This window comes from Malaclemys terrapin, chromosome 1 (genome assembly GCF_027887155.1).
Source record: "Malaclemys terrapin pileata isolate rMalTer1 chromosome 1, rMalTer1.hap1, whole genome shotgun sequence".
NCBI lineage: Eukaryota > Metazoa > Chordata > Testudines > Emydidae > Malaclemys > Malaclemys terrapin.
Genome location: NC_071505.1, coordinates 57,479,693 through 57,494,863, shown reverse-complemented (window position 1 = coordinate 57,494,863; position 15,171 = coordinate 57,479,693). Strand labels below are relative to the sequence as shown.

General features: G+C 43.3%; 1 protein-coding gene across 2 annotated transcripts in view; it reads left to right on the top strand.

Annotated features, from left to right (window-relative positions):
• The first annotated feature begins 2,448 nt into the window (after positions 1–2,448).
• The window catches only part of SLC38A4 (solute carrier family 38 member 4), a 58,906-nt gene continuing 46,183 nt past the window's right edge, over positions 2,449–15,171 (top strand). For both annotated transcript variants that reach the window (XM_054025020.1, XM_054025011.1), the window contains exon 1: positions 2,449–2,534. The gene's annotated coding sequence lies outside the window, so the exon portion shown is untranslated. The remainder of the gene's footprint in view (positions 2,535–15,171) is intronic.

Here is a 15,171-nt window from a genome sequence, read left to right as displayed (position 1 = left end):
ATTATAGTTACCTGAAGAATTTCCCTTGAAAAAGTTGAATCCTAAGGTGGTGAATTCTTTTTCAGAAGGTAAATTGGAATTGAATTTTTGAAAAAAAAAACATGCATAAAACTATAAAAGAATAACATGATGTTAGATCAAATGATCTGTGGAATAGATTGTTTCCATTGGGGTAATGCAGGTGGAGGAAAAGCAGAGAGGAAATATATTGTTGTGAGGAGAGAGGATATTAAGGCAAAGGGATGTGACTTTTCAAGGACTGGAACTATTCAATTAATATCTACAACAATACATACTCAGTTGTCATAATGGATCTTAATGGCTTGTTATTTAGGTTTAATTTTTTGAGGTAGGATGTGGGGGGCTACTTTAAAAAACACTTAGTGTTGAAAGAAATACTTAGTTGAGTTTATAGCAAAAAAAGGGCAAGCTATGCCATGGAGATTGGATTTAACTATCCCCCTGTGTTGTCCGAATTCAATCACAAGAGCCGGCTCTGCTGTTCATGTATAACAACCAAAGTGAAACTCAGGGCTGGATTTAGGGGTAGGTGACCCAAGCGACAGCCTGGGGTGCGGGGCTTGGAGGGCGCCAGGGCTAGGGTGCTGTTTTTGTTGTCAGCCACAAAAGGGAAAATAGAATGTTTGAAGTAAAATATTTCAGTATTCCATATGTGGATTTATTTATCACTAATCTCCTAGAATGTTCTGGATCTTTTTAGAATCTTGTGGAACCTTCCAGACTTTCTTTGACCCTCCTAGAATGTTGTCAACCATGTCCTTGTGGATATATAAGGGACGGGGCATCACCAGTCAGTGAGATATAAGAACGAAGTGAGAGCTCAGCTGTGATATTGTGAACCTTGTTCTATTGTTTTATTATGTAATTGGGAAAGTATACTTGTGTTTTAAGACTAATAAAGGACATATTTAATGAGATGCCAGAGATATCTATGTAACCCCTATCTACGCAACAATATAAAAAAATACTGTTACTTCTTTCACCATGCTTAACACATAATGTTTGATGACTTTCTAAGACTGCAGAACATAGACTTTTGCTCTCCCTCATACTGCCTGTCCCCCTCTCCTCCCATAGAAAATAAAAGATGCCCTGAAGCAGATTTTCCTGAAGATAAGGAATGGACATGTAAGGAAACTGCTGGAGGGGGGCAGGCGCTGAAGAAGCTCCTCACCTGGGGCACCATTTGGTTTAGGGCGGGCCCTGATGAAACTTACTAGAAACAAATGTGAAACTGACTAATCAGTTCCATTGTTTAAACAGAATGAAAAGTTTAACATAACATAACAATATAAACCTTAAAAAGTCGGTTAGATTTATAAAAATTATTTCAGTTTCAATAATCTCAGGGGGCCCTTCCTAGCAAAACATTGTTTTCAAGAGCGGGTAAGGCCCTGATGTCCTCATATTGGGGCTGAGCGCTGTATCAACCTATTTAATTTACACAGTCCAACTAGCATGCAAGGGAAAATAAAAACAGAGGCACTGGCTCAAAGAATGGTGGTGGCAAACTGTCTAAGGGCCTGGTAAGCTCATCTGAAATAGCAAAATGGTAGTTATGTTATATTAATAATATGTAAATACTTAATATACTTCTTATTAATAAGATCACCACACTCCAAGGGAGAATATGTAGATCAGTGAGTTGTGGTCCTATATTAAACAATTTGTTACTCTGCCCATAGCTAAAATATGCCAAACTATGCTGTCACAGGAATATCAAAAAACAAAGGAGACCAAATTCAAGCAGACACACTGGGTTATTTGGCAACTAGTAGTTTTCCTTAAAAAACAGGTAAGTTTAATGGCATTATGACTCAACAGAGGGATGGTCAAAAATGTGTACATGGGATCAGTTTTAAAGGATTCTTTTAAATGTCTATAATAATAAATAATATAGCCATTGGATATATAGAGATTGCAACTCAGGCTTTGCATCTTATACATTTCTGTTCCCACTTCTACTGGACAAACAATTATGATGAAGTATTGAAAATGAGATTAAATATGCCCTACTCAACATCACTAGGTGCTTTCTTTTGTAAGCACTGAATATGTACAGACATCACAGTACATTATGCAAAAAAAAATACATTAAAACACAACTCCCTAAAAACTGTATATTAAATTATAACAGAATAAAATCACTTGGAATAGAGTCAATTCTATTTTGTTTAGAAAGTAATTGTGCTACTTTTCTTCATAGCCATGCTCCCTCTTTCACACACAGAACAGCTGAACACATCCACCTGGGAGGATGCTTTTTGTTTACATCTCAGGTTGCTAGCTCACTACTATTGGTGGTTTTTTTCTGAAAGGGAGGGGTCCGGGTGAAATGAGAGGCTGGGGATGCTGCCCCCTATCACATGATGGAAATTTCCACTCTTTAGAAAGCAGGAAAGAAAAGAAAAGAAAAGAAAAGAGAGGGTCTCAATCCACACTTTCTAACACTCCTCGTAGGGTCGTGCCATTTTCACATGTGCTTCATCCTAAAAGAATTTGCCAAAAGCAAGGTGGGTAATTCTAGCTCTTTGAATACAATTCTACGCGATTTCTAAAGACCGAGAAAGCTTGTTAAATACGAATGTAGTTATTTATACATATGGATCTACAGGTATCTCTTACTACAGGGTGTAACACACCCTCACATCCTTGTGTGAGTACAGCCTACGTTTATGCTTGGCAGAGCGGCTGTTTTTAACATGTTGGCTTTCACCATTTCAAATGAGCCCGCTTTGAGTGGATTGAAGTGTAATGACCGTATTAACTGTGGGCATGCAGCACGGCACAAACCACCGAGGATGACTGGGGACGGCTTTTATTGTATGTGTGGGAGTTTGCATTGGAATAGTGAGCCTGGTTCTTGGAATTGCAAACAAAACCGAGCGAGTTGTGTTTTGCTCGTGGTTTCATTGTGTTCTTTGTTGTTGTGTGCATATCGAAAGCACTCTACTAGTGTGGGAGGGAAGTTGTACACGGGTCTGTGGGGAAGGGCTGCAGAGTGCACGGAGGGCGTCGTGCAGCTGCTGGGGAGAGGGTTTGATAGGAAGGGTGGCAGAATGTATTAAGTGTGCAGTTTGCAAAGTGCCATGGGGAGACTGGGTGGGTGCACAGTGCATTACGGGAATAGGATCCGGGTTGCACCCCCCAAAAAGGGTGGCAGGCTTCCACTGGGAGAGGACTGCACAGGATCGGATTGCGGCGGGGGGTGGGGGGGAATGGCCCTGTGCCGGGACTGTGCTAGATGTGTGTTACAAGGGGTTAGTGAATTTAGGGAGGGGCAGTAATTCAGAGTGCCCGTGAGAGGGGGAGCAGGGGAGGAAGGAGACTGTCTGTGCTGCGGGCGGCGGGGAATACGAGTTGCTAGATAGGAAGGAAGGGATGTAGAAGTTTTCATGTGTATGCAGCTTGGAATAGAAGAGAAAACCCCTGCCACGTTCAGCGCTGAAAACAGACACGTCCCCCTACCGCCAGAGCAGCTGCTGTGCCAGTGCCTGGGAGGGAGGGACCCCGCCTGTCCCAGCTCTTGGTGACGCTTGTGACCAGGTGTGTTCACGCTGAGCAGCTCCCCGGCTGAAGCCAGGGGCACGGGATCTGGCCTCGCAGGATCCTGGCCCTGCTTTGCTGGCGCGTGGCACTAGCCGCCTCGCTAGTCCCGTGGCGTGTGCCCCGGAGGCGCCGCGCTCCCCTCGCCGCCGCAAACGCAGTACAGCGAGCGGCGCAGCCGTGCCGGGGGGCAATGGATGCGGGGGGGGGAGTTACTGTCTGTAGATGGGGGCGGCTGTTCCCTGGGGGTCTCTGTGCCCTACTGCCCCACCCGCCGCCGGGTCTCCTGGCTGCTGGGCTGTTTCGGGCGCTGGCCTCACTGGCAGCCCGCGCCACCTGTCACCGACCCAGCGGGGGCCCGCGGCAGCTGGGCAGGGGCGGTAACGGGAGCCGGGGCACCCACCCTGCTTGCCGGGGCCAGCGCCGGGGCTCGCCGCGCCTGCGCGCCGCGCCGCCCCCCTCTGCAGCAGCTCTAGAGGGAGGGGAGGGGCGGGGCGGGGCGGAAGCGGCTGGGGAGCTTTCCATTGTCTGCTCTGGGCGCAGCCTGCCGGGGCGGTGCGACCGGGGGGCTGCGGGGAGCTAGGCGGCGACAAGCGGGGGCCGGGGGAGGCGAGAGCCGCTGTTGGCCACACGAGCTGTGAGGGGGAGCGAGCCGCTTTGGAGCGCCAGGCACAGCCCCTGCAGGGGGGTCGGTGTTGAAGGGATGCTCCAGGCCACACCATGAGGAGAGGGGCTTTGCGGCTCTTGTGGCCCTTACACAGTCCCTGGCGTTTCATCCAGAGAAGGGGGGTCGATCTGGTGCTCTGCCCACGTCTCCGGCTGAGTAATTGTACTAGACAGTCTGGTGCCCTTGCAGGTTCCAGTGGCAAAGAGACCTTCAGCCCCATCCCTGTACTTGTGTGTTTCACCCTGCCAATAAAATACTTGAGATACTGGATTTATGGCTTATTACAACACTGTAACCCACTAACCTCCTTTTTTGGCTTATGACTTGCAGGGGTGTTAATGGGCCACTCTACCTTGAATGGTCCCTTACAACAGCGGTTCTCAACCAGGGGTTCAAGGCCCTTTAGGGGGACATGGAGGCAGGTTTCAAGAGTCCACCAAAATAAATCAGAGAGTAGGGCCAGTGTTAAGACTCACTGGGGCCCAGGACAGAAAGCCTAATCCCAAGCCCCTCTGCCCAGAGCTGAAACTGAAGCCGGAGCAATTTAGCTTCCTGGGGGCCCCTGTGGTGTGGGTCTCTGGGCAATTGCTCTGCTTGATATGTCCTAATGCCAGTCCTGGCTTTTAATTTCCTGAAAAACAGCCCATGTTATGACTTGGGACAAAATGTGGGAGGCAACTTGTGACAAAGGCCCAAAGTGAGGGACATAAAATAATTATTTGTGCAAGAAACTTAAAATGCTGTAGGATTCCTTCCTTTAGTCTGGCTTCACTGTCATGATTCATTATTTCAAAAGTAAATAATGTTCAACAAGAAAAGTGAGAAAACACCAAATTTGTAGGAAGGAAGATAGTGGAACTGAAACAATTGAGATGCATGTACTAGCTAGACCATGCTTCTTAATCAAGTGATTTCTGTGTATAGTTTGTAAAATTCTTTGGGGAAGAAAGGTGTCGTCTGATGATAAAGGAGAGAATGAAGGTCAATCCTTTTCTTTCTCTGTTAAAATTGCTAGGACATTGAATCTGTGCCTCAGTCACCAAAACTCAGCTTACTTTGCTGAACATTCTGACAACACTGTAGTGTATTGATTGATAAGCGCTCCCTGGACCCTGTGATTCAGGAATTATAAAAGTCCTCATGAGAAGTGACAGGGCATTATAGGGTGATATCATATACAGTATACTCCCAACTATCCAAATAGCATGGGGGGACATGGGTTTTATTCAGCTCTTCAGGAGTTCAGATAATTAAGAAGGCAGGAGTGGCAGCTCAGGGACACGCATGGCAGCTCTGCTGTCATGGCCCCACTCACTCACTCATTCCTCTGACAGCCAGGTTGCAGAGACCTCCTTCAAAGTGCTCCTGCCCTCTCGATTATTGTAAGTGCAGGGGGAGGCAGCAGTCCTGGCAAGGCAGAGCAGAGACCCTCCGCAGGACTTTGCTCTCTGCTCCACCAGGGTCTCAGCCTTCCCTGCACTAGCTTAGGGAGCCAGGACTCTGCTTTGCTGCAGGAGCCATTCAGCAGCAGGGTGGCCTCCCCCTTGGCTGGGAGACTCTGCTCTATTATCCGAACCTCTACATTATATGAATCCATGCTGGGGGACAAGAAAAGGATTTGGATAACATAGAGGTTTGGATAATAGGGTTTCAGAAAATTGGGAGTAAGGTGTACTGCCAAATGCAAGTGACCATTAATTGGTATTGATTTAAAAATAAGTGGAATACCACCAACCTGTGAATTGTGTGACTGTAGTCACTTAGAAAAGTAAGAAAAAATTGTTCATTCACTATTGAGGAGGAGGGTACAACTGAAAAGTTAAGAGCATGAAAAGTTAATGTTTCCACATAACATTAATTCATCCACAGTGTACATATACTGTATTTTTTTTAACTACTAGTTAGATCATTAGCATTGTTATTTGTACTACAGAGGCACCAATCTAGATTAGGCCCTATTGTGCTGAATAATCAGTTAAGACATACGTGATCCTTGCCCCAAAATGCTGGCACAGGGAATGTATTGGTACTGGAGTTTAATCCTGACTAGCTGACAGAATGCTGAATATGAGTTGCCCTGGCCTGATTGACTGGTCTTTACTGGTCAACATCATGTTATCTTACTCAACTTTCCATGATCATGTTTGGACATGATATCCTTTTGTAGTTTCGACAAGCCCTTATGGCCTGTATACATTGGTTTTAAAATCGGTTCAGCTAAACCTATTTTAAAACCAATTAGATGAAAACCCATTATTAAATGATTTAAGGTAGTTATGTACTGAATAGGTTTCAAGTCTATGAGACTATTGAAGGGTGGCAGAATTGGGCCCTAAGTGACTCAGCATAAGGCAATGTGATTATGCTTTTGGGAAAGATACTAGCATTGTTCAAGTTCCTCTTGGACATAGTTTATCTTCACTCCTGTAAAGACTTATGCAAGAGTCCTATAGAGTTCATTTAATTAATTACACTGAGGTCAGTGGGACTATTCACATGTGCACAAGTCTTTGCAGGATCGAAGCCTTGGTCAGAAACTATTAGCATTGAATTTGGTGTTATAGAAGAACTCTTGCACTAGAGCAAACTTGAAAAAGAAGCATTTCTTTAAAAAGAAAAAAGATATTTCCTTAGCTAGAATTTCACTTTGTCCTTGCATGTTAAAAAATTCATGATAATTGTAGAGTCAGTAACAAATATTTATCAAAGGACAAATGACAACATCAATAAGATGAAAATAAGATTTAACTGTTTATTAATTTATATGGAGACAAGCAGAATTTGGCTTTGTGCACTGGAAGAGAAACTCCATCTCCTTTCTGTGACAATGAAAGAGAAGATGTAGGTACAAAGACCTGCGTACAAACGAATATTTCAGCCATTTGACAGCTGTGTCATTTTGAGCTTAAACGGTCTCAGTTAACATGTATATCTCAATAATAATAGATTTTCTAAGGATAGAGGCAACTGAGAACATTTTTTATTATTGTGACTGTTATTTTACTTCCCTCAGCACTGACAAAGGCAGAGTTTCTAAGCAATAATTTATTTTGACTGAGTCTATTTCAAACAAGTCTACCTATCAAGCCTAATGAGGAAGCTCCTGTTTCATCTAAGTGCTGTATATTCACAGCCTTTGAGGAATACCAGAAATTGCGGGTTAATAGGTATCAGTTTGTTAATTATTATGATTATTATTATTACACAGCTCTCTGAACACTTGTTTTACCTGCAATCATACGGTTTGTTATATTTATTTATTTATTTGTATGCAGTTTTATGGTGTTTCCAGGCATTTCTGAAGCTTTGATGCAAAGCTGCCTGATTTTTGTGTTTCTTCTCAGGAGAGAACAGAAATATGCCCATAACTTTAAATTTATATTTTTGCTGATGTTCTGTTTTTGTAATATATCACAGGATTTTTCTCTATTCACGCATGAGAAAGATATTTATTTTATGTAGTAATTATAGCACATCATTTGGAATATTAAAATTAAGTGGGTCAACCTGAAACACTTCAGCGATGTAAATCTGTTGGATATTTGCTAGAAATAAACATTTAAGAGAAATTGCAAATATTGAAGATGCCTGAATATTTTTTACCAGGTGAAACTTTTTGTTTCTGTACTTGTTGTACTGAAGAACGTATCATTAGTTCACTCCATTATGTATCTATTTTTATCTTTATTTTGTTTCTAAATTTTAGGGGTTTACATTCTTCATGTAACATATTCATCCTGTTTGGGGAATTTGGGGATAGGTTTAAGATGAGAATACTTATAGTGTAAACTCTACCTCATCAGAATTCCCATCCACCCATGACACTGGGGTTGCCCATGCTTATTGTTCTAGATTACTTTAACATTTTTGTGTACAATAGCTCTTCTGGGCTGGCTCAAGATTTAATGGCTACCATCTCACATCACTGGCTTATTGCAGGGGATGTGTTACTCTAGTTATATAGGTGGATCTCGTTATTGGTCTGCTATTGGTAACTGAATGGGCAGAGGTACCACCTTTGTTGTAGTCATCACATCTCCTCCTTAAATTAGATGTCAGGGTTTATTTTACTCTTGAGGGTAGAGGATCTATTTCATTGGTCTCCATCACTGTCTCTGTCTTTGACCATGGCCAGTTCACCTAACTCCTCAGTGTCCTTGAGGAGCATTTAGCATACCCATCTGTAAAATAACATATAAAACTACCAGCTTCACATGGTAGCTATATTGAGCGGCTTAATTAATTCATGTCTGTAAAAGCATTGTAAGAGTCTTGCATGAAAGGCACTACTGAAGTGCAAAACTATTATCAAGTATTATCACTGATGTTCCAAGTGGACCACTGCACTTACTGCTGGAGCTTAGCTAATAATTAATAGTGATGATTATGCTAGATGATATTTTAGAGCTCTAGCAGGGATGTGATTCTGTGGCTGACACGTAATGGGGATACTAAGATTTGGTTGGTTTGTGGTAATTCTGCAAAGGATATTTGTTCATATTTAGAAAACATAGAATATTGGGATTGGAAGAGACCTCAGGAGGTCATCTAGTCCAACCCCCTGCTCAAAGCAGGACCAACCCCAACTAAATCATCCCAGCCAGGACTATGTCAAGCCCGGCCATAAAAACCTCTAAGGATGGAGATTCCACCACCTCCCCAGGTAACCCATTCCAGTGCTTCACCACCTTCCTAGTGAAATAGTTTTTCCTAATATCCAACCTAGACCTCCCCCACTGCAACATCAGACCATTGTTCCTTGTTCTGTCATCTGCCACCACTAAGAACAGCCTAGCTCCATCCTCTTTGAAACCCACGTTCAGGTAGTTGAAGGCTGCTATGAAATCCCACGTCACTCTTCTCTTCAGCAGACTAAATAAGCCCAGTTCTCTCAGCCTCTCCTCGTAAGTCATGTCCCGCAGGCGCCTAATAATTTTCGTTGCCCTTTGCTGGACTCTCTCCAATTTGTCCACATCCTTTCTGTAGTGGGAGCCCAAAACAGGACCCAATATTCCAGATGTGGCCTCACCATTGCCGAACAGAAGGGAATAATCACTCGTTCTGCTGGCAATGCTCCTTCTAATGCAGCCCAATATGCTGTTAGCCTTCTTGGCAACAAGGGCACACTGTTGACTCAGTTCCAGTTTCTCGTTCACTGTAATCCCCAGGTCCTTTTCTGCAGAACTGTCGCTTAGCCAGTTGGTCCCCAGCCTGTAGCAGTGCATGGGATTCTTCCATCCTAAGTGCAGGACTCTGCACTTGTCATTATTGAACCTCATCAGATTTCTTTTGGCCCAATCCTCCAATTTGTCTAGGTCTCTCTGGATCCTATCTCTACCCTCCAGCGTATCTACCTCTTCCCCCAGCTTAGTGTCATCTGTAAACTTGCTAAGGGTGCAATCCATCCTATCATCCAGATCATTAATGAAGATGTTGAACAAAACCGGCCCCAGGACCGATCCCTGGGGCACTCCACTTGATACCAGCTGCCAACGAGACATCGAGCCATTGATCACTATCCGTTGAGCCCAACGATCTAGCCAGCTTTCTATCCACCTTATAGTCTATCCATCCAATCCAATTCATCCAATACTTTTTTAACTTGCTGGCAAGAATACAGTGGAAGACCGTATGAAAAGCTTTACTAAAGTCAAGATATATCACATCCATCGCTTTCCCCATATCCACAGAGCCAGTTATCTCATCATAGAAGGCAATCAGGATGGTAAAGCATGACTTGCTCTTGGTGAATCCATGTTGACTATTCCTGATCACCTTCCTGTCCTCCAAGTGCTTCAAAATTGATTGCTGAGGACGTGCTCTATGATTTTTCCAGGGACTGAGGTGAGGCTGACCGGTCAGTAGTTTCCCGGATTCTCCTTCTTCCCTTTTTTAAAGATGGGCACTATATTTGCCTTTTTCCAATCATTTGGGACCTCCCACAGTCACCATGAGTTTTCAAAGATAATGGCCAATGACCCTGCAATCACATCAGCCAACTCCCTCAGCACCCTCGGGTGCATTAGATCCAGACTCATGGAATTGTGCATGTCCAGCTTTTCTAAATAGTCCTTAACATGTTCTTTCACCGCTGAGGGCTGCTGACCTCCTCCCCATACTGTGCTGTTCCGTGCAGCAGTCTGGGAGCTGACCTTGTCTGTGAAGACCAACATAAAAAAAGCATTGAGTACTTCAGCTTTTTCCACATCATCTGTAACTAGGTTGCCTCCCCCATTCAGTAAGGGTCCCAGACTTTCCCTGACTTTCTTCTTGTTGCTAACATACCTGTAGAAGCCCTTGTTACCCTTCACATCCCTTGCTAGTTGCACCCTCAATAAGGCTTCTTTAAAATACAGCCAGCTCTTCTGGATTCCTTTCCCCCTCATATTAGCCTTCCAGGGGATCCTGCCCATCAGTTTCTTGAGGGAGTCAAAGTCTGCTTTTCTGAAGTCCAGGGTCCGTATTCTGCTGCTCTCCTTTCTTCATTTTGTCAGGATCCTGAACTCGACCATCTCATGGTCTCTGCTGCCCAGGTTCCCACGCACTTCTGCTTCCCCTGCCAATTCTTTTCTATTTGTGAGCAGCAGGTCAAGAGGAGCATGGCCCCTAGTCGGTTCCTCCAGCACTTGCACCAGGAAGTTGTCCCTAACACTCTCCAAAAACTTCATGGATTGTCTGTACACCTCTGTATTGCTCTCCCAGCAGATGTCAGAGTGATTGAAGTCCCCCATGAGAACCAGGGCCTGTGATCTGGAAACTTCTGTTAGTTGTCCAAAGAAAGCCTTGTCTACCTCATCATCCTGGTCTGGTGATCTATAGCAGATGCCCACCACGACATCACCCTTATTGCTCTATATCTCTATAGAAAGTAAACTGGCAGCCCTGCTCCAGTGAACCCCAATGAGCAACATATCCTGTACACAGCTAAAGGTAGAACTAGTATTTTGAAGAAGACTGACCAGTATAATCTTTCACCCTTCTTTAAATACAGCAGAGATAAAAAAAATGCAGTTGCCAATAGCAATTCCAATAATTGCTCAGGTAATCAGTGCAGGAAGGTTCAAAGTGGAAGGTATGTACCAATATGCAGCGTCAGCATTTCCTTTGGCAGCCTTATCTAGCAAAATGAGAGCACGTAGGGCCCATTTACCAGGAAAGATCAGACTATGATTGGACTGTCATGTTTGGATCCTACCGCCATGGTTGGACCAAAACAAACTGAGGGCTTCCTTCTCAGTCCTACAGAAAATTCCTCCATGGAGCTATTTGGGCTGAAGGTATGTTGATGGCTTGGCAGCAAGGATGTAGTTTGGTTGGATGAGGCTTGGGTACCAGTTTTGCCAAACCAGGAACATGATCAAGAATAATCGTTAGGCATAACTGAAAAGCAGCAGCATGAATGATTTCATGTCTATGCCAAGGATTTGGGATTTTTTGAGATACAAGATTATGCCTCTGGTACGATAAGGTTTGGACCTCATAGATGAAAGTGAGGAAATTAGATTCACCTGGGAAGCTACTTAAGCCTAGCAGATTGAGAGAAAGTATGCATACTCCTAAACAAAAAGAAAGAAAACAACTGCCTGGTTAAAGGGCAAGGATTCAAGAGATTTTTCATTTATGCAGAAATGGAAAGCCAGCCCAATCAAGACAATTAAAAGGAGCATACAGTATGGCAGGTAAAATGCATGATGAAAATTAGTAGGGAAAATGAACAGCAAGTAGTCAAAGGCTTTGTCTGCATTGGTACTTTTGTTGGCAAAACTTTTGTTGGTCAGGGGTGTGAAAAAACACAACCCTGATTGACGTAAATTTCACCGACAAAAGTGCTGGTGTGGACAGTACTGTGTCAGCAGGAGAGGCTCTCCTGCCGATACAGCTAACGCTGCTTGTGGGGGCGGTTTAATTATGCTGGCAGGAGAGTTCTCTCCTACCAGCAAAGAGTGACTACATGGGAGACCTTACAGCGGCACAGCTGTAGCAATACAGCTATGGCACTCGAAGGTCTGTAGTATAGACATAGTCAAAGACTTAAAAGTAAACCATACATTCTCATAACCCCAGTTCTGTAAAAACATAACATGTGCTTAACTTTACTCCTAAGTGTAATTCCACTGAAGTCATTTTCCCTCATGGAAGTCAATGGGACTTCTCACAGATATACGTCTTCGCAGAATCTCGGGGTATCGAGAAGGCGGAAGATTGCAAGAGAAATAGTGGGTCTTCTGGACTGTCAGGGAACAAAGGGAGCCCTTAAGGATATGACATTTCTGAGATGCTAAATAATTTATTTGCAGCAGTTTTTACCTCAGAGGCTATTGGGTAGATATCCAAATTTACTTTTTTCCTGACAATAAAGCTGAAGCACCGTCAATCAAAGGCAAAGATGCAAGAATAAACAGATAAATTAAATAGCAACAAGTTGTGTTGTGTTGTACTGTTAACAATATATTTTAAAAACACAATTTGAAATTGATAGATGTTTGTCTGAATGTATTTCTTCAGAAAGGTTCCACTGTATCTTAGAAGCAGCATATCTGCTATGTGATGCAGGGGTTGCTATGGTGAGTTCACATATCTTATTTAATACTGTACCAGAGTAAATAGACATTGTAACAATCTCTGTTAGTGCTGCTATTAGTAAGGCAATGTCAGCATTTTCCTCATAAATACTTGTTTTCATGATGAAACTTGGCCTAAAAGGTCTAACCTAAAGGAGAAAAAAGAAGGCTTTTCAAAACCAAACCAACAGCTTCCTTACTTTTTTTGAATGCATGTGTTTTATATGTATAATATGGATGTATGTGTACACATAAAGTGAAGAAATATTAGTGAGAGATATTTTGTTTGTTAAAAAAGATTCAAAGTTTATTGTGCCAATCCTACTTTTTAAATCCTCTCACTCCAAAACGGCTTTTTTGGTTGTTGTTTACTTTATTGAAATGTGTAGGCTATTAACACAAGATGTTGATTATAATGTTTTGTATTTAGGAAAACTTTTATTATTTGAGGCTCAGTTTTCATTTACACTAAGGCCCCTTTACACAGCATAAGAAGCCCCTCAAATCTGTGTAAATTACATTATACTCAATTTACTTCCTCTTTGTACTGCCAGAGACGCTAAAGGGACATTTGTGTAAATGAGAATCAGGCCTTTAACTACATAATGACTCCGTTAACTAAATGGCACCAGAATTTAACTTACAGACATGACAGTCCATTGTTTTAGAACAATTATTTGATCTGTATTCTAGGATAACATATAATACAGCAGGGCATTGATAAGTAAATATTTTATAAATCTATTTATTTTTCTAATCTTTACCTCTGGAAAAAGTTAAATAACTTTCTGAGAGGGCCTATCCTTTGCACTTGGTGAGATCTCACATTGTGTTTGGTATGTCTCTATCAGTGTTCACACATTAGTTTGTAAGTAGAGCTGATTGAAATTTTTCCATCAACTTTTTGTTTTTGTTTTTGACAGAAAATCAGGTTTTCAACTAACTGAAAATTATTGCGGGAAATGTCTTTTCCTCAAAAAAAATTCCCCACTGGACAATCAGAAATTTTGAGCCAAGAAACTGCAACAACAACAACAAACCCACTGAAAAGCCCCAACAATTGATTTTCAACTTAAAATCTTCATCTTTCACTTTTGGGGGGTTTTTGATTAAAAATCAACATTTTACATGGAAAACCTCTCACCTGCTATTTTCCACCAGCTCTTTTTGTAAGACCTAATTACACCTTATTCTTGTATGTGTAATATTGGGACTTGCATATGAGCTAATGTGTGGCACTTGTGGAGTCCATAAGTTAGGAGCAGGAATAGTTCCAATCAATCAGTTAGAGTAAATGGAGTTCTCAGGACCAGAGTGTTTCTCCTGCCTGAACACGTGAGGTTGAGCAAACACATCCTTCCTAGCAGCCAGGAGAAAAGGGGCGGGAGATATAAATAAAAACCTCCAACCTGTCTGCACATCATCAACTGGCAAAGGAAGGGGTAAAAGCTATTTTTCTGGCTATTCAGTGCCACAGCCAGAAAGAGAGAGGAAATAAGGCGTCAGATTTGGCCCTGTCTTATGCCATATGCCACATATGCTTAAGGTATAAATCAAGGCCTGTTGTGAAAAATAGAATTGTTGGGAACCTCCAGAAAAATTGTTGTGATATCCTGGCATTGCAATGTTTGTTTTAAGATGTTATAATATCAGGACATCACTCCTCCATTATTTGATCAGTCTCTGGAACGCTATTGATGTAATGGATGTCCCATGCTACAAGGTTAAATATTATTGGGCTGCAGAAAGATGACAGAGAGAACACTGTATTAAATAAAATGTTACTCCTGGGAGAATTGTGCGCCACCGTGCGTGCACAGAATTTGTGTTCCCCGCAGATTTCTTTGCTTCCCTGCAGAAAAATGACTTTTTGATAGGGAAGCAAAGGGAAGCTGCAAGAGCAGTCACACACCACTCCCTAGCTGCACAGGTACATCATTTCAGGCACCTGGAGCCGCCAACAGAGAGGTAAATCAATGCAGGGCTGGAGACACTCCAGCCAGTGGCTCCTACCCTGAGCCAGGATTAGCTGCTAGTCCCGGCTGGGCTGAAGGCAGGAGAGGACAGGACTTCCTCTTCCCCTGCAAGGATTGTCTGGGGCTGTGTCAGACCCACCCCCAAAACCTCCCCCAGTTGCAGGAAGCTCAGCATCCTCCCCTGCTTCCTGCCCCCATTGCTCCTCAGCTGCAGAGGGAGGGGTCATTGTACGGGGAGCTGCTCCCCCATCTGCCCAACCCCCGTGCATCTGGACCTCCCATATCCAGACACCCCCGCCAAGCCTCACCCCATACACCAGAACCCCCCTAGCCCTCCATACCCAAACCCCATCCCATTGAACCTGAATCCCTGCATCTGGAGCCCCCTGCACTCAGGCCT